This window comes from Notamacropus eugenii, chromosome Y, assembly GCF_028372415.1.
Source record: "Notamacropus eugenii isolate mMacEug1 chromosome Y, mMacEug1.pri_v2, whole genome shotgun sequence".
Taxonomy (NCBI): Eukaryota; Metazoa; Chordata; class Mammalia; order Diprotodontia; family Macropodidae; genus Notamacropus; species Notamacropus eugenii.
This window is the reverse complement of record NC_092880.1, coordinates 2744595-2765473: the sequence shown is the minus strand read 5'-3', so window position 1 is coordinate 2765473 and position 20879 is coordinate 2744595. Positions and strand designations below refer to the sequence as shown.

The following is a 20879-nucleotide window of genomic DNA, read 5'->3' as shown; positions in this document are numbered from 1 at the left end:
CAAGTTGTTGACTCATTTTTCATGATTTTCTTGCATCTCTCTCATTTCTCTTCCCAATTTTTCCTTCACCTCTATTACAGCTGGAAAGAAACAATTCAAGTATTGTGGAAATACAGTCAGGACAACACAATATCTAGCAGCTTTAACATTAAAGGATTGAAGGACATGGAATATGATATTCCAGAAGTCAAAAGAACTAAGATTAAAACCAAGAATTACCTACCCAGCAAAACTCAGTATAATACTTCAGGGGAAAAAATGGTCTTTCAGTGGAATAGAGGACTTTCCAGAATTCTTGATGAAAAGATCAGAGCTGAAAAGAAAATTTGACTTTCAAACGCAAGAATCAAGAGAAGCATGAAAAGCTAAACAGGAAAGAGAAATCATAAGGGACTTACTAAACTTCGACTGTTTACATTCCTACATGGAAAAACAATATTTGTAACTCATGAAACTTTTTTCTGTATCTGAGTAGTTGGTGGGATTACACACACACACACACACACACACACACACACACACATATGTATATGTATATATATATATATATATATATATATATAGAGAGAGAGAGAGAGAGAGAGAGAGAGAGAGAGAGAGAGAGAGAGAGAGCGCACAGGGTGAGTTGAATAGGAAAGGATCATATGTCAAAAAATAAAATTAAGGGGTGACAGGGAAATATATTGGGAGGAGAAAGGGAGAAATTGAATGGGAACATTATCTCTCATAAAAGAGGCAAGAAAAAGATTTTTCAACAGATGGAAAAGGGGGCAAAATGAAAAAGAAAACGTAAAGCTTATGCTCATCACATTTGCCTCAAGGAAGGAATAAAATGCACACTTGTTTTGTTGTGAAAACCTTCTATAGTCTTATTTTTTCCCCTTTTTTGGACATTTTCCCAAAGAGTTACTTGAGTTTTGAGTCGATTGACAAGAATAGGGTATATTCTGGGGATCTGTAAGATCTCAGTTCCTCCAAGGTGGTGCAATCAAGCCTCTACACTGGTCTGGGAACAACAAGAAACTTTTATGTCCAGAATCTGCTAGTAGTAGGGTTTCCTCTCCACAAACATCTTGCCTCCCATTTCACCAAGCTAGCGCTGAGGCCTGACATTCAGATCAGCTTCTCAATTCCCCAGGGGGCTTTAGGTGGGGGCAGGGCTGCCCCACAGGGCTCAGTTCCCCCCAGGGCTTTAAGATGAGGCCTTCAACAATGGATGTTGGCTGCTGCCTGCCTTGGGAGCTTCTGCCTGCTGTTGCCTCTGCTGTCACCACCTGAGGCTGGAGCTATGGAGTCACCATGCTCCCTTCATGACCAGCTGAAAAAGCCCTCTCACTGACCTTTGGCGCCTGTGGGTTGAGGGATCTGAGCTGCCGCTAGAGATTCTGTCCCTGAAGCTTGCTCAGTCCTGCTCTTCCTGATGTTGCACAGCCAAGGCTGTACTGGACTCCACTCTGTGTTTAGTGCAACAGACCTTTCCCTTCGGCCTTTCAGGTCACCCTGGGCTAGAAATCTCTTTCACTCCATTGTTCTGTGACTTCTGATGCTCCAGAATTTGTCCAGAGTCTTTCTTTAAAGGTGTTTTATGAGCTGCAGAGGGACAGCTAGTGTATGTGCATCTTTCTACTCTGCCATCTTGACTCTGCCTCCTTCTGGTCGTTTTATATCTTTGAATGCCTACATGAATGAAATAGAGAAAAAGAAGGTGAATGAATTGGACATGCAACTGAAAAGTTAGAAAAAGAACAAATTGAAAATCTCCAAGTAAATATTAAATTAAAAATACTGAAAACCAAAGGAGAGGTTAATAAAATTAAAATTAAGAAAAGCATTGAAGTAATAAATGAAACCAAGAGTTGGTTTTATGAAAAAAAGACAATAAAATTGATAAATCTTTGGTCAATTTGATGAAAAAAAAGAAAGAAGAAAACCAAAACCAAATAATCAATATCAAAAATGAAAAGAATGAACTAACCTCCAATGAGGAGGTAACTAAATCAATAATTAGAAATTACATTGCCCAACTGTATGCCGATAAATTCAACAACCTAAATGATATGATGACTATTGAAAATAATATAAATTGCCCAGATTAACAGAAGAGGTAAAAGAACACTTAAATAAACCCATTGCAGAAAAAGAAATTGAACAAGCCACCAATGAACTCCCTAGGAAATAATCTCCCTGACCAGATGGATTAGCAAGTGAATTATATCAAACATGTAAAGAACAGTTAATTCCAACACTAGATAACCTATTTGGGAAAATTGTCAGAGAAAGAGTCCTCCCAAATTCATTTTATGATACAAATATGGTTCTGATACCAAAACCCAGAAGAACCAAAACAGAAAAAGGAAATTTTAGTCCAATTTCTCTAATTAATATATATGCAAAAATTATAAATAGGATATTAGCAAAAAGAATACAGCGACTTATCACGAAAACAACACGTTATCATCCAAAAGGATTTATGCCAGGAATGCAGGGCTGGTTCAATATTAGGAAAATTATTAGCACTTCTTATCATATCAGCAACAAAGCCAGCAGAAACTTCATGATTATCTCAATAGATGCAGAAAAAGCTTTTGGCAAAATACAACACACCTTTCTATTGAAAACACTGGAAAGCATAAGAATAAATAGAACTTTCTGTGAAATAATAAGCAGTGCCTACCTAAAACCATCAGCAAGTATTATATGCAGTGAGGTTAAGCTGGATGCATTGCCAATAAGATCAGGGGTGAAAAAAGCATATCCATCATCACCACTGTTATTCAATACGGCATTAGAAATGCTAGCTGTAGCAATAAGAGAAGAAAAACAATTCGAAGGAATTAGAATATGCAAAGAAGAAACCAAGTTATCACTCTTTGCAGACGTTATACTTAGAGAATCATATAAAATCAAGTAAAAATCTATTAGAAATAATAAACAACTTTAACAAAGTTTAAGGTTACAGAATAAACCAACACAACTTTTCCGCATTTCTCTAGATTACTAACTAAGCCCAACAGCAAGAGATAGAAAGAAATCCTGATTAAAACTATGGTAGACAGTATGAAATATCTCAGAGTCTATCTGCCAAAATAAATCCAGGGACTATATGAACACAATTACAAAACACTTCTCACACAAATAAATTTAGGTCTAAGTAAGTGGAAAAATATCAGTTGCTCGTGGGTATGTTGATGTAATATAATAAAAGTGACAATGCTACTTAAATTATCTTACTCATTCAGAGCCATAACATTCAAACTACCAGATAATTATTTCCTAGGGCTAGAAAAAAATAATATCAAAATTCATCTGGAAAATCGAAAAGACCAGAACCTCAAGAGAACTATTGAAAATAAATACTAGAGAAGATGGCCTAGTCATACCAGATCTCAAATTGTATTACAAAGCATTTATCATCAAAACCACTTGGTACTGGCTAAGAAACTGAGGGGTAGATTAGTGGAATAGGATAGGTGTTCAAGACATTGTAGTCAATGAACACAGCAATCTACTGTTTGATAAACCCAAGGACCCCAGCTTCTGGGATAAGTACTCACTGTTCAAAAGAAAATTTCTGGGAAAACTGGACAACCATGTGCCAGAAACTGGGTATAGATCAATGCCTGAGACCATATACAAGAATGAAGTCCGAATGGATATATGATATAGGTATAAAGGTTGACACTATAAACACGTTAGGGAAACAATATATAGTGTATTTCTCAGATTTATGGAGAATGGTGAAATTCATGACCAAACAAGAGATAGAGAACATTGTGAAGTGCAAAATGGATAATTTTGATTACAATCAATTGAAAAACTATTGCACAAAATATCCAATCCTACCAAGATTAGGAGGGAAGCAGAAAAATGGGCAAATTTTTTTTCAACTAGAGTCTGTGATAAAGGCCTCATTTTTAAAATATACAGAGAACTGAGTCTAATGTATAAGAATGCACATCATTCCCCAATTGATAAATGGTCAAAAGTTATGAACAAGAAGATTCAGAGGAAGACATTAAAGTTATCTATAATCATATGAAAAAAATCCTCTAAATCACTGTTGATTAGAGAGATGCAAATCAAAACAGCTCTGAGATACCACATTACACCTATCAGATTGGCTAACATGACAAAACAGGAAGATGATAAATGTTGGAGAAGATGTGGGAGAGTTGGAACTCTCTTTCATTGTTGGTGGATCTGTGAGCTGATCCAGCCATTCTGGAGTATAATTTCAAACTATACCCAAAGGGCTACAAAAACGTGCATACTTTTTGATTCAGCAATATTGCTTGTAAGACTGTATCCCAAAAAGATCATAGAAATGGGAAAGTTTCCCATATGTACAAAAATATTAATAGCAACTTTGTTGTGGACAAAAACTACAAATCAAGGGGATGCCCATCAATTGTGGAATGGCTGAACAAATTGTGGCATATAAATATAATGGAATACCATTGTGCTATGAGAAACTATGAACAGAAGGACTTCAGCGAGACCTAGAAAGACTTATTTGAACTGATGCTGAGTGAAAGGAGCAGAACCAGGATAACTTTGTGCAGAGCAATAAGAACAGTGTGGGAGAAATTTTTCTGGTAGACTTAGCACTTCATTGGAATGCAAGGACTTAAAAAATTTCCAATGAATTCTTGAGGCAAATGGCCTTGCACATCCAGAAAAAGAACTATGGAATTGGATGGCAGATAGAACCAAACCATTTTATTTTGTGTTACTTTTGCTTTGTTTTGTTTTATGGTTTCTCCCATTCATTTTAATTCTACTACGCAACATACATTTAATAGGAATATATGTAGAAGCAATATATGATTTCACACCATCTTAGGGAGGGAGTGGAGAGGGAGGGTAAATGAAGGGGAGGGACAGGAAAAATCTTAGATATATGGAAGTGATTGTCGAACACTGAAAACAAGTAGAATAATTTAATTTCAAAATAAACAATTGGAAACCCATCAATTGTGAAATCACTGAACAAGTTGTGGTATACTAATGTAATGAAATATTATTGTGCTATAAGAAATGATGAGCAGGTAGATTTGAGAAAAACATGGAAAGACTTTTGTGACCTGATGCTGAGAGAACTAAGCAAACCAGGTGAACATTATACAAAGTAATAGAAACGCTGTGTGAGGACCAATATTGATAGTCTTCGATCTTTTCAACAGTGCAATAAAATAAGACATTTCCAAAACACTCATGATGGAAACGGCTATCCAGATCCAGAAAAAGAACTATGTAGTCTGAGTGTAGATTGAAGCACACCATTTTGTTTTTTTTCCTGTCTCAAGTTTTTTCCCCTTTTGTTCTGATTCTTTCACCATAACTAATGTGGAAATGTGTTAAACATGATTGTCCATGTACAGCCTATATCAAACTACTTGTTGTCTTGGAAGGAAGAGGGGGAGAGATAGAAGAAAAAACATTATAACTGAAAATCTTATAAAAGTGAATGTTTAAAACTATCTTTACATGCAGGGGAAAATAAAATACTATTAAGTGGAAAAAAGTATTATAGATTTGGACTACTTTCCTTTAAAAACAAAATAATCATTGAATATTAGTTCCTTTTTCTCTGATAACTTTGAAATCAGTTCTTCTTAAATATAATGTATATATCGGAGTGTAGATGACTTTTCTCTCCTTACAGATCAGAATCTCTGTCATTTAATGTTCAACACTAACATTATTCCTGCTATTTGAACTTCAGTATACAACGAACGATTCCTCTCCCTGGGTCAGGAAAAAATAAATAAAAAGAATAGGAGCCATTTTATTTTTCTTCATTTGATGCTTTCTTGCCTATTACATGTAAAAATGACTTTTTAAATTTTTTTTAAAAATAAAAATGTAATTATAACAAAGAAAATGATTTTTTTAGTTCTGTTCTTTGCAGAGAGAGAAGAACAGATATCAAGATAAATGAATTCAGTTAATCGCTGCCAAATTGCCCTTGTACTCAGTCTGTGATGTGATTTATAAATTTTACTTCTAGTTCTTTCCTCTTCTCTCCAGCAAGAGATTTTTTGTTACTAGCAACATTGATCTTTATCTAAATATTCTCCAGTATTTTGCCCCACAGTTTGCCATATTTCTTCACCTGCGTACACATTCTCACTTCAAAAAACAGATAATTATCGATATGTTAGAGACCAGCTGCTGATTTCTATTGGCAGAGCGAAGGTTTTTACGTTACTGAAAGACACAGATTCACTGTAAAAAAAAAAAGTAGCTGTAGTATATTCTACTTAATTTGTCTCTTTGAGTAATATAACTGTGTTCCTGGTAAATTCCACTGCTGTCCCTCTACAGCCAAGTAATGCAGTGGAGAGAGCTCTGGAGCTGGAATCAGGAAGACCTGAGTTTGCCTCTGGCCTCAGACACTTTCTTGCTGTGTCTTTCTGAGCAAATAACTTATTTTATATTTTCCTCAGTTTTCTCAATTTCAAAATAGATATAATAATGGTACCTATCTTCCAGAAAATCAAATGTGATATTTTTAAAGTATTTACGTTTAGATTTTGTAAGGTGTTCCTGACCCATAGTTAAAATCTAATAAATGCTTGTTTCCTTCCCTCCTTACTACTTCACTGTAACATCTTCTCTCTGGTCCTTCCTGAATGAGGCTGTAGTAATTAACCACCAACACATTAATGTCCAAGGCACACACTGTAGCACTTGTGCTAGGAAGCTAACTCTTCCAAGCCCCTAATTTTATGGGTGAAGAAATCAAAACCTAGAAAAGTTAAGGGACTTCTCTAAGATGATAACAGCACTGCATTTCAGAGTTGAATTCAAATTTGGTTTGAATTTTGAAGTTTGAATCACTCTATCCCTTCAAAACTATGAAGACATAAAGTAGAATCTAATTACCGTCTATCATTTTTATTCTTTATTTTATCATACAACTGTTCTCCAAGATCACCCCTCTGATTCTTTGATGTTATGCTCTCTGGCCTTAGTTTGGTGGCAGGGTTTAATTTATGTAGCATGAGAAAAGATAAGTAGGTAGTTCATGAAATAAAATGTAGTTAAACAATGTGTGTGTGTGTGTGTGTGTGAGTGCGATGGACTCCTTATCGTTGGTCTATGTAACCTAAGAAAAATGCTTTTTATCTTTAATATGTGTGCACATGTGCATACATATGATTTAAAAGGAAATCATTTACATTTAAATTTTTATCTATCTGTCTATCTATCTATAATGTGGATCTATAGATATAGTTATATACCAGCTAGATATCATCTTTTTACCCTGTAGTATCCCCAGTGCTAATCCAAGTATCACATTTTACAGAGAGTTTTTTTTTCCTTTTGTTCTTCCAGAATGTTATTTTCAAAGCGATACAATGCAGGGAAGAATTTACAATGTAGTCTCAAAACTAAGGAATATTTTGCAGTGTTTTGGTATACCTTAGATAATGTTCCTATGACACAGGTATTTTGTAAACATCGTGGCTGAAAAAAAGTATTTTTTAATGTTGTAGTCTGTTGTCTCTCTGGTCATCTTATCCTTTGGAAAAAGGGAAAACCAATAGTCCTTGGCCTCTCTCACAGAGGGACTTTCTCACTCATTGTCACTTTCCTAAGCAGAAGACTACACAAAAGTGATGATTTTTAATACATTAAATACATATGCATTGCTTAGAAAATCCTTTAATAAACTTTGTACAAGGAAACAATGCATTCAAATCGAAAAATCTACTTAAGAGTGATCCTTGAATTAAATGTGTACCTTTCAATTACAGAGATACTCAAAGGACATTGAGACACTAAGAAAACCAATTATTTTGACAAAAAGAAAGTGGAGTCTCAAGAAATTTGTCTCTTAAGCTTTTGGGATTGGTCCATGCATTGGTTTACTGTCTTCTACTTTCATAATAATATTTTTAAAAGAAGTTAAGGTGATTATTTTAAAGGTTTGCTATTTTCTCCCCAGGTACATCAATAGGATGAAATGTAATTACTGGTAAAGTCATCAGAGAGTTTACAAGGAAAGATAGTTTGCAAAAGTTTAATGGGATTCATTAGGCACAGCACAAACGAAAAAGAAATGAAATGTATTTTGGTAACAACTTCATTAGTTTGTCTTTGCCTATGAAGGTTATTCTTGTTGTAATGGTCCCAGTAGACTTGTTTATTCTAAATCCTCATTAGATCTAAATTAAGGAGCAAGGAGAAAAAGCTGGTTAATAACTCCATGGGGTATCCATTTTGAAGGGTAGGTCTGCATCATAAATCTCTCATGACAGCTTCTGATACAAAGTGAAAAGAGCAAGGCAGACTGGATATAATTTCGAAGTTTTGAAAACACTATATTATGGGACCTAGAGACATTGATCTAACAATATAAAAATGGAGATTAAAAATCCAAGTTAAAATCCTAAAATTCACTCTTGACAATTCAGTGCCTATTCCGCTGTTTCTCAATTATCAGAACAATAGGTACTTGAAAGGGAACTGTTTAATGATACCCTCTATGGCCTCAGCCAGCAGAGAGAAATTCTATAGAAACACTTAAGTGATAGTCAGTGATCAAGCCTACCTAAAAGAGCTGAAAAAAATGTTTGAATATGAGTCAATCAACGGAACAACAATAATCAATAAATTCATGAGGATCAGCTTAGCTAATAAAAGAGGCCCAATACGAGAAAGCAATAAACTAATTATTGTGCCATCTCTTGTGTTTATAATAAATAAACATTAGAACACAATCAATACAAGAATTTTTAAAAGTTTTTTTTTGTTCATGGGCAAATTAAATTTTTAAGCATGGAAAACATCGATAGTAATCTATCCCTTCAACAAATATAAATTCAGATAAAAAGGTTCATTGGGCTTAGTTCAATCTAGGATACCATGTTGAAAAACTAATTCTACAAAGAGCTTAAAGTGTACTAAGGTAGATAAAGCTTAGAAATAAATGAACATTGCAAAAAAAGATATACACAAATATTTTTCGGGTTCAGAGGCTGGTTTTCAAATCTCCTGATGGAGATTCAAGGAAGACTTGATGAAAAAGGTAGCAAAAGTCAGGGTATGCCTACCTTGATATTCATACTTGAAAGGTGACTGTGAATTTAACCTGCAAACAAACAAAAATAGATGGACAAACTCAATCTTCTTTCTAAATGCTTAAAAAAAGAAAATATTTCAAAGAAAAAAAGAAAGAAATAATCATAACTATAAAAAATCCTTAATTTCTATTATTAATAGGAAAGAATATTGTATTGCTTATGTCAGGTGATAGGGAGGAGAAAAAGAGAGTAAGAAAAATTTGATTTGGTCATTTGATCACCACGACAGCTCTCTGAAGATGTTATTATTTTCCCTGTTTCAAAGTTGAGAAAATTGAGGGTGTTAAATGTCATGGGACTGCATAAGAGTCATACTACAGTAAGTATCTGAGACAAAGTTTGATTTCAGGAATCCAGGCCCATGTATTTCCCAATGAATCAGGATGAAATCATAAATATAAGTGTAAGGGTAGAACAGAGGGGAAAGAGAACAATTAAAGACAGATTACTTGCATTTTTAGTTTGAATTATGGAGATCAGAATACTCCACTCCCCTAAAAATTCTTGGACATAAGATACAGAGCAGTGAGTAGGTTTGTTATAAATCAGAACAGCAAATGGATAAACTCTGAATCCCTCCGGGGACAAACAAAGAAAAAATGCATTGCACCGCCATTGTAAGAAATCACCTTTCTCTCTGAGACCATTATTGAAATAATGAATCTAGAATTGAAAATATTAATTGATGAAAAAAAAACAAAAGGAAAAGGACAGAGTTGTTTCTAATTGAGATTTGGTTGTTATCACAATCATACTATGGTTCCTTTGCCAAACAATAAAATAGATGGGGAGTTAAGGGGAAAAAAAAGAAGTTTTAAAGTTCTAAATGATCACTGAAACAAACAAAAAAGAACTCATCTATCATGGCCATTCTCCTTCTCCTTAATTTCTTTCTTCCTCTCTTCCTTCCTTCTTTCCATTCCTGTTTTCTTTCTTTCTTTCTTTCTTTTTCCTTCTTTCTTTCTTCCTTCCTTCATTCTTTTCTTCCTTCCTTTCTTTCTTTCTTTCCTTCTTCTTCTGCTTCTTTTTCTTCTTCTTCGTCTTCTTCCTCATCTGTTTTACAGTGGGCAGTTAATAGTATCCATGTGAAATTGTTGTAGTGCATGACCAATGTGGAAATATATTTGCATAACTGAACTTGAGCAATCTACATCAAATTGTTTGCATTGTCAATGAGGAGGGAGGGAAAGGGGGATGTGGAGAGTTAATAATAACTGAAGAAACAATCTAAGCAAAAGTAATTTATTAACTAGGTATTCACAATAAATAAGTCAATCTACTCTTTTGTCAGGCCAAAGACCCCAAATACAGAGTGAGGAAGATTTTTATACATGAAAAATAATTAGTCAAACCAGATGAATTATAATAGAAACAATCAAGCAAGATGAAAAAACAAAATATAAAATTAGGTAATATAATTTCTAATTGGAAAAAAAGTTCAGACGCTTTCCAAGTTGGGAGGGGAAGGAATAAGTTTCAGGATCCTCTATTCACAAAATGTGTGTGTGTGTGTGTGTTCGTCCTTCGTTGCTGAAGAAGACCATGCCATCAGAGAAATAATGACATGACTTGCACATGACTTTGCTTTTGAGTGAGAGAGGGCTGTGCAGGTCGCCAGCCTCACTTCTCCTCCCCAGCCATCTGAATCCAGTGAACAGATATTCATCAGGATGACTGGAAATGATCCAGGATGAGGCAACTGGAGTTAAGTGACATGCCCAAGGTCACGCAGCTAGTGGGTGTCAAGTGTCTAAGGTGAGATTTGAACTCAGGTCCTCCTGACTCCTGCGCTGGTACTACATCCACTGCACCACCTAGCTGCCCTTTATTCATAAAATGGAAAGTTGTTGAAAGATTACATCTACTTGGATGTATGAAACAATAAATGGATTATATTATCTGTCTTCCTGTGGATGAATAACAGAAAACATGGAGGAGAATATTTGTGGAAGCACAAGATGGAGTCAGTGTTCACAAAAAAGAAACTAATTGGTTCTCCTGATTCTCATATTAAACACCTCCATTTAGTGCATGATCGTTTTTGTCATCAATTCCCCTGTTCTGATTAAGGTGGAGCGATAAGCCCATTCTCCATTTAATCACTCATCTAAAAATCAAATAAGGAATGTTTACTATATCTTTATGACCAGAATCAGTATTGTATAACAAGAAAAGATTGTTAGATGTCTCTCTCTCACACAGTTATTGCATCAATGCATAGTGCAAAAACAACAACAAAAAAGTCATACCTATTGCAGCAGAAGACATTTTGTCTGTGGTGATGAATAACACATTGCCTTGTAACTAAGTGCACCAAGTAGAGGGATTCCACTACCAATCTTTTCAGTCAGGCAGTTGTGTTTCTGACATAACCTGTTGAATATCATGAAGGGAGGTAACAAAGTCTTCTGACTAAATAATATAGGAACAGCAAGATTGATTGATCATACCACAGGACCCTCCTTGTGATGCTGTAATAAGATCAAAGACCATGGGATTTTTGTAAGGCCAGTAGTGTTAAAGGATTGACTTCAATTTGGAGGGAGGAAATGGATTCACTATTGACTTGGGCAAGCTACTCAATATAAATTTGAGTGGCTTGTTCTAACACTGACACTCCAATGAATGGGAATAGGGAATAGAAAAACTTTATACCTAGTTCATTTTCTTTCCTGGGACCGATCACTAATTTTTTTTCTTCTTTTTTCTCCATCTATGCCACAATGCATCCAGATTTCTAGTAGCATTTCTCACCAGTCCTATAATATAGTTAAAGACTGATCCTGATGGGACCAAATGAACAATTCTACAAGCTCCAAACCAACTAAGGAGAGGAGAGACACAAGACTTATCTCCACAGACTTTTTAAAATGACCTGAGGACACTAAAGTCCATGTAAGCTTGGTGGAAACTAACCTTTGATGGACAAAACTATCTTCAGATCCAATGCAATTTAAATCGATTCTAAATTTAAATCATTTTGGTGAGATTTGCTAAGGAAACATTATCTTTGTACTTCTAATAAAGACAAGCTGAAAAAGTCTCCATTATTTATATGAGGGAAGGTAATATTAACATTATAATTGATTACTTTGCCAAAATCAAGGGTATTATAGATGCCATATTCTTGCGTAATACGCAAAGGTGGTAGAGGCATACTAACTGAAACAGAAGCAATCTGGGACTTTGCATACTGCTATATCCCTTGGAGAAATTGCTAGTAGGTGAAATGTAATCTGAGCTCAAATCACAACTGCAAATCTTCCTTTCAGAGGGGAGATATAAATAGATGTTTGCTGTGAGAGAGTATCATTCTCTGTGAAGGGATAGCTTTCCTTGAGCTAGGTCCTTTTTGATGCATGTGATGACATACCCAATACCCACGAGGTACAATAACTTTCAAGATGCAAAGTTTGCACTACTTTACCGTGTAATTTAGTAATAGCACCGAGTCTTTCCAGTTTTCCTGCAAAGAGTAAATGGGGGAAGCAATAATAGTACTACTAACATGTAGATTTACACAACAATGAAAGGACTCAGGAATTTAAGAACAGTTACATCCTATAGTAACCAGGTAAAAGATAATCTAATATACTATATAAGCCAAAACTTCCAAAGAATATGGAGATTACATTTTGAATTCAATATTCTCTGTTCCATAGGAATTCACCATTCTCTATTCTATAGGGAAAAAATACCAAAGTCAAAACAATATAAGGATCACCAAGACATTTTTTTTACAATTTTTCAGAAAAAAGAAAGATTAAAAATAAAGCATTATAATTATACTGTCTTATATATTACATAATTATAATTAAAGCATAAAATGTAGACCGTCATCATTACATCACTATAATTAAAGAATTATAATATAGATCAAGATCTGTTACTGCAAAACTTCCTTCCTTTGCACTTCTTTTTAATTGTTTCCTTTGACATTCTTGACTGTTTTCTCAAATAAATATTGTTATTTTTCCTAATTCAGTAAAATATTTTTGGCAATTTAGCTTTATCCACAAATTAAAAATAAAAACTATATAAGGCAATAATGAAACAAAAAGCGTCCATCTTCCTAAAGATATTTATTTCTCAGAAAGATGGGCACTTAATGTTTCTGCACTCTCCTCAGAAGAATTAACAAATTGGGAAGAACTATCAGAAGTAAAAGCAACAGGTGACAAAATTCAAATAAGGTAAATCGCAAGATGGATTATGATGATAAATAAGGAACAGGTTTTTACACCAGAACAGCATATCTGAGTCCTTTTCTCCAATTTGATTGCAGAGAGAGAGAAATTGGAACACATTTTTTAAATGAATGTGAAAATTTGTTTTTACATGTAATTGGAAAAGATAAAATACTTTTAAAAGACTTGTTGTGTGGATCAAAGTGTATAATATATGAGAAGTGCTCTGCAACCCTAAACTACAATTATTATTGGTATTACTGTTGTTTCTGTTGACATTGATTTCACATCTCTTCTATTTTTTTGGTATGGTGAAAAAATAAAGATGCCTATGTTGATGATAACACTTGGCACTGGAAATTGCAGGGATGTGGGGAACAGAAATGTGACTCTGACCTAAACTGGTCACTACTAAATGTTTGTATTTATTCCAACAGAAGTAGTTGGTCACTTTGTCCCACTTTCATTTCATGGTTGATTGGATCATTTTTCAGTTGTGTCTGACTCTTTGTGACCCCATTTGAGATTTTCTTGGCAAAGATGTTGGAGTGGTTCTCCATTTTCTTCTCCAGTTCATTGAGGAACTGAGGCAGATGCAGTTCAATGAGTTGCCCAGGGTCACTTAATTAGTAATTGTCTGAGTCCAGATTTGAACTCTGGGAGATGAGTCTAACTGACTCCAGGCTTAGAGTGCTCTCTCTACACTGAGACAACTAGCTGTATCAGGCTTTCATTTTATAGTGTCTTATTTGAGAAGTTACAAGGTATTATAGGGCTTACTACTCCCATTTTTTCCTTGTATAGATAATGAATGAGGTAACTTGTCAATGATTTGAAAGCGTGCAAATGAATGTAATATTGAAGATCTGAACTCAACTTTGGCTTCAGATGCAGTAGGAATTTCCACTGCATTATGAAACATCTCTCTAGAAAAGTAAGAACAAGCTTTTCAGTAATGTTTTGTTATTTTCAGGTGTGTTAGGGCTTTTAATGTGCATCAGGTATGAACTACTTTACCACATTGAGACACATGGGTGACAGAGTGCGTGGAGAAATCTAGGGTTAGGAAGATCTGAGATCAAGCACACCCTCAGATATTTACTAGCTGTATGATCCTGAAGAAGTTTCTTAACCACAGTTTGCCTCAGTTTCCTCAATTGTAAAATGGAGGTATTAATAAACTCTCAGTGTGTGAGAGTGAGGATCAAATGATATAATATTTTGTATGTTTATTTATTTATTACTAGATTTCAACATTCATTTTCACAAAATTTTGAGTTACAAATTTTCTTCCCATCTCTCCCCTCCACCCAAACCAAAGAGCCATGAATTCTGATTGCGCGTTCCCCCAATGTGCCCTCCCTTCTATCCTATCCTCACCCTCCACTCTTTTCTTATAGGGCTAGGTAGATTTCTATATCCCATTATATGCATTTCGTATTGCCCAGTTGTATGCAAAAACAATTCTCAAAATTCTTTCCTAAAATTTTGAGTTCCAGCTTTTCTCCTTTCCTCCCTCCTCACCCATCCCCACTGAAAAGGCAAGCAATTCAATATGGGGTATAAATGTGTAGTTTTGCAAAAGACTGCCATAATAGTCATGTTGTGTAAGACTAACTATATTTCCCTCCATCCTATCTTGCCCCCCACTTATTCTATTCTCTCTTTTGACCTTGTTCCTCCCCAAAAGTGTTTACTTCAAATTTCTCTCTCCTCCAATTTGCCCTCTTTTCTGTCATCCCCCCTACACAATTTATCACCTTCTTCTCTACTTTCCTGTAGTCTAAGACAGATTTTCATATTAAATTGAGTGTGCATGTTATTTCCTCCTTAAGCCAAATGTGATGAGAGTAAGTTCACTTTTTCCCTCTCACCTCCCCCCTTTTCCCCTCCATTGAAAAAGTTTTTATTACCTCTTCTATGAGAGATAATTTGCCCAATTCCACTTCTCCCTTTCTCCTCCCAACATATTCCTCCCTCACCTCTTTATTTTATTTTTTTAGATATCATACCTTCCAATTCAACTAAACCAGTGCTCTCTATTTATGTGTGTGCGTGCGTGCGTGCGTGTGTGTGTGTGTGTGTGTGTGTGTGTGTGTGTGTGTGTGTGTGTAATCTCTCCAACTACCCAAATACTGAGAAAAGTTTCAAGAGCTGCAAATATTATCTTTCCGTGTAGGAATGTAAACAGTTCAACTTCAGTAAGTACCTTTTGATTTCTCTTTCCCGTTTACCTTTCCATGCTTCTCTTCATTCTTGTGTTTGAAAGTCAAATTTTCTGTTCAGCTGTGGTCTTTTCTTCAAGAATGCTTGAAAGTCCTCTATTTCATTGAATGACCATTGTTTCCCTGAAGTATTATACTCAGTTTTGCTGGGTACGTGATTCTTAGTTTTAGCCCTAGTTCCTTTGACTTCTGGAATATCATATTCCAAGTCTTTCGATCTCTTAATGTAAAAGCTACTAGATCTACATTTTATCCTGATTGAATTTCCACAAAAGTAGTTTTTTTCTTTCTACCTGCTTGCAATATTTTCTCCTTGACCTGGGAACTCTGGAATTTGACTACAATATCCCTAGGAATTTCTCTTTTTGCATCCCTTTCAGATGGTGATTGGTGGATTCATTCAATATTTATGTTGCCCTCTGGTTTTAAAATATCAGGGAAATTTTTCTTAATAATTTCATGACAGATGATGTCTAGGCTCTTTTTTTTTTTATCTTAGCTTTCCGGTAGTTTCATAATTTTTAGATTTTCTCTCTTAGATCTATTCTCCATATCAGTTATTTTTTCCAATGAGATATTTCACATTATCTATTTTTTCATTCTTTTGGTTGTGTTTTACAATTTCTTGGTTTCTCACAAAGTCATTAGCTTTCTTCTGCTCCATTCTAATTCTTAAAGAACGATTTCCAGTGAGCTTTTGAACCTCCTTTTCCATTTGGGTAATTCTGTCTTTTAAAGCATTGTTCTCCTCATTAGCTTTTGGGACCTCTTTTGCCAATTGAGTTAGCCTATTTTTAAAGGGATTATTTTCTTCAACATTTTTTGGGGTCTCCTTTAGCAAGTTTTTGACGCGCTTTTCATAATTTTCTTGCTTTCCTCTCATTTCTTTTCCCAATTTTTCCTCCACCTCTCTTACTTGATTTTAAAAATCCTTTTTGAGCTCTTCCATGGCTTGAGATCATGCATATTTATTTTGGAGGTGTTAGATGCAGAAGCCTTGACTTTTCTGTCTTCCTCTGATGGTAGGCATTGGTTTTCCTCATCTGAAAACATGGAAGAAAATTCCTCTTCATTAACAAGGCAGCCTTCTATAGTCTTATTTTTTCCTTTTTGGGGCATTTTCCCAGCTATTTACTTGACTTTTGAGTCCTTTCTCAAAGGAAGGTATACTCTTGGAACTGTAAGTTTTCAGTTCCTCCAAGGTGGCACAATCAAGGGAGAGAGTTTTCCTCCTCTCCTGACTAGTGCTCTGCTCTCTTCTGTGAGCAGGATTCCCTCGCCAGAATCTCTACCAGTCAGCACAATAGTTTGGCACATTTAGGGTCGGAATGACTGAATGAATAAGTATTTCTTAAGCACCTCGTGCATTCAAATAACTTTGCTAAACAGTGGAAACCTAAATAGAATAGTAAGACAGTCCCTGCTCCCAAAGAACTCACATCTTAATGGGCAAGACAATACATGGTGAAAGTGTCTATTGTAAATCAGATGGAAAGCATTCATAGTCCTCAGGGTGCAGTGGCACAGCAGATAGTAACTCTTCTTTTTCTAATGTAATTTGCAATGATAAAATCATATCAGTTTCTGATGTTGAATCATAATAATGCCAAGGATTGTGGTTTTAATTTAGAAAAATCCAATGCTAAAAATATTAATATGATTACTTTATCATTTCTTCTTATGGGCCTTCTGTCTTCCAGGCATGTAAATAAAGACAGATTGGGTGATGAAGCATTTCGATGATGATCAATATGTTGACGAGTTAGGTGAATTTGTTTATTTACATCTTTGAGGTACATTTAAAATTAGAAAAATAAAATTATCAAAGTTATCATTATTAATCACCAAGTCAAACATGTCCATATTTATTAATTATTGTAATGGAACTAGCAAAAGAAAAAAAACTCAAGTTCAAAATCTAATGCAAAGAAGACATTGATACAAATTCATTTTTGTTCTAGAACTACTTATTTAGCTAGCTACTGAGGAACTTAGAGAGTCAAGTGGTAGAGGACACGAATGAATTTTAAAAGTTTTCTAACTACAAAGGGCTTATTTACTGGGAAAGATAAAGTAAGACTGAATATAAATATCTACAAGATATATTTATAAATTTTTCTGGTAGACGTGAGAAATGTGTCATTCAGATTTAGAGAATTCATCTTCTACCAGGGGATTTAGAGAAGATTTCATGATAAATGAGTTGGATACTGAATGACAAAAGGATGAGTGTCATTTCAATGAGAAGAGTGAAAAATTATTTATACAATTATTTGGATGGAAATTGGATTGGAATTGAAGATTTGGAAATTGGAAATTATTGGAAATAATTGGAATTGGGAGTAAAGAAGTGGAAATAAATTGGAAATAAATTGAAAGACAAGAAACTGGAAATTAAGAAATTGGAACCAATTGAAAATAAAGACAAGTCCTTCACACTCATTATTGGGGTCAAAAAAGGTTGTATTGCTTAGATAGGTTAGTAAGTTCTACTGAATGAGGACCAGTAGAACAAAGCTGTTTTAAAAATAAAAATAAAATAAAACAATAATGAATAGGAATAATCAATGTAAACAAAATTAATTCAATTCAGTACAATGCAAGGAAACCAAAATCTATTCCATGGCAGTTATATGTTCAGAACTATTGCTGAGATATGAGGAATGAAAGATCAAAACCAAGTAGTTCCTGTCCTGTTATATTACATTATATGTTTTCATAAATGCATTTCATGATTTGGAATAAAATCCAGAGCCTGCATGAGCACACTAAGCATTAAAATAAAAGGAGTTGGATTGTGCCTACTTTTATTTCCGTCTTCATCTTTGTTGCATGTGAAGGCAGTCCAATAGTAGGAAGGATGGAAGAAAAGAAGGAAGGAAGGAAGGAAGGAAGGAAGGAAGGAAGGAAGGAAGGAAGGAAGGAAGGAAGGAAGGAAGGAAGGAAGGAAGGAAGGAAGGAAAGAAGGAAGGAAGGAAGGAAGGAAGGCCAAAAGAAAGAAGGAAAGAAGGAAGGAAGAAAAATAAAAAAAAAAAGGAAAGAGTGGTATCACTGGTCCGGTAGTAGCTAAGGTAAAGCCAGGATCTACATTTCTGCTGACTAATCCATAATATGTCAAATGTTCTTCTTCAAGACATTTACTGAGAAAGTACTTTTTGTCAGATTATCTTTCTTAAGGCATTCTTAACGTCTTTGTTGCTCAGGCTGTAGATGAGTGGATTCAACATGGGGATATTAAGTGTATAGAAGACTGAGGTCACTTTGTCAATATCTAGAGAATGATCTGTGCTAGGGCATAAATAAATTAAGATCAGAGTCCCATAGCAGATGGTAACTACAGTCAGGTGAGAGGCACAAGTAGAAAAGCCTTTCTTTCTCCCTTCAACAGAACCAGTCTTAAGGATGGTGACTATGATGTATGCATAAGAGAGGAGGACAGTCAAAAGACAGATGGCTTCCACAAGACTTGCAAATACTACCAAAACAGTGTCATGGATGTAAGTGTCAAACAAGACAGGGAGAAAAGAGCTCAAATATCACAAAAGAAATGGTTAATCTCATTAGAACGAAAAGACAGTTGGAATGTGTTTGTGGTGTGAATAATGGAGCTGACGGTTCCACCCAAAAATTCTCCAAAAACCAGCTGGCAGCAAACTCTCTTGGACATTATTACAGTATAAAGTAGCTGATTACAGATTGCGACATACCTGTCATAAGCCATCACAGCCAAGAGAAAAGATTCTGTATCCACCAAAGAACAAAAGAAATACAATTGTGTTGCACGTTCATTATAAGAAATAGCTTTCCTCTCTGAAATCAAGGCCACCAGCAACTTTGGAACAATGACTGAAGAGAAGCGTGCATATATAAATGAAAAAACACTGAGGAAAAAGGACATGCGGGTATGTAGATGGGAACTGGTTGTGATCAGTGTAATCATTCCAAGGTTTTCCAACATGGTCATGGAGTAGATGAAAAAGAATACTAAAAAGAGGGAAACATGAAGCTCTGAGTGATCTTTGAAGGCCAGGAGAAAGAAATTGTTCTCCGTGCTACTATTCTCTTTGTCCATCTCAATAGTCATCTTTAATCTCTGGTCTGTTTAAAAATAAGGATGGTTATGTTAAGGGTACAGAGCAAAGATGTCGAACACACAGACCCAGCGGCATAACATTCCCTAAGGTTACCAGAATCAACTTACAATGTAATTGGGCAATATTTAACAAATAAATAAATGAAAATACAATACAAAGAGGTGTGCAGTTTTCTAAGTCAATAGGCTGCTTGCCGGGATCCTTATAAACTTTTTAATGACTCCCCCACCCTGTTTCTGCTTGAGTTTCTGACCACTGACATGGAATACTTTGTGTGGAAACTGGGCAGAGGAAAGGTAATGTGGGGCTGGAATCATCTGGTTGTCCTAAAATCAGTCATTTCAGAACAGTATTGTAGTCATGATCCTTATCTTCCCTCATATCTAGGAAGGTTAAGAACTGCATCATATTGTGAAGAGTAAAGAGTAATTTGCTTAGTCACCCCCACTCACACACCCCATCATTACTATCTATGCCAGGGATGCAAAGACACAAGTGAAAACCTTCCCACCATCCACAATTTTACTACATGGTAAGGGAGACAGTATACATGGAATATTTGGAAAGAACATTTAAAGGAGATTATCTAAGCAACAGGGGAACTTCCCCTGTCAGAAGATGACTTCTACAGGTGGAGCCAAGATGACAGAGTAGAAAAACACACATACAGTAGGTCTTACACAACAGTCCATAAAATACCTATGAAGAAAGACTCTCAACAAATTCTAGAGCAGCAGAAGCCACAGAATAATGGAGTGGAAGATATTTTCAGCCCAGGGTGACCTGAAAGGCAGACGGGAAAGATTTGTTGCATCAGACACCTAGCAGACCCCAGCCTAGCCTTGGACCGAGCAGCACAGGGCCGAGAGGAGGATGCAAGCAGGCCTCAGAGGGGAAATCCCCAGCAGCAGTGGTGGCAGTTGGCAGATCCCTCAACCCATTGTTGCCAAAGTTCAGTGAGAGGGTTTTTTCAGCTGGCTGAGAAGGGAGTGGGAACGTTCCCATAGCTCCAGCCTCAGGCAGGGGCCACGGAGGCCACACTGGGCAGGCAGCAATTCCAACAGCAGCCCGCAACCATTGTTGGATCGTAAAACCCCTGGGGGAACTGAGTAGCTGGTTCTTACCTCAGCCTGTGTAGCAGATCTGTCCCCACCTCATGCTCCTGGGGGATCTGAGCAGCTGATCTCTCTCACAATGAATGGTGTCCCTGCCTCCACTGAAAGTCCCTGGGGGTATTGAACAGCTTACCTGAATCTCAGCCTCCAGTGCTGGTTTCAGGGA

General features: G+C 35.7%; 1 pseudogene; it reads right to left on the bottom strand.

The window, feature by feature from the left end:
* Positions 1–10438: 10438 nt before the first annotated feature.
* On the bottom strand, positions 10439–19576 carry LOC140516702 (olfactory receptor 5L1-like; annotated as a pseudogene).
* Between the last annotated feature and the right edge of the window lie 1303 nt (positions 19577–20879).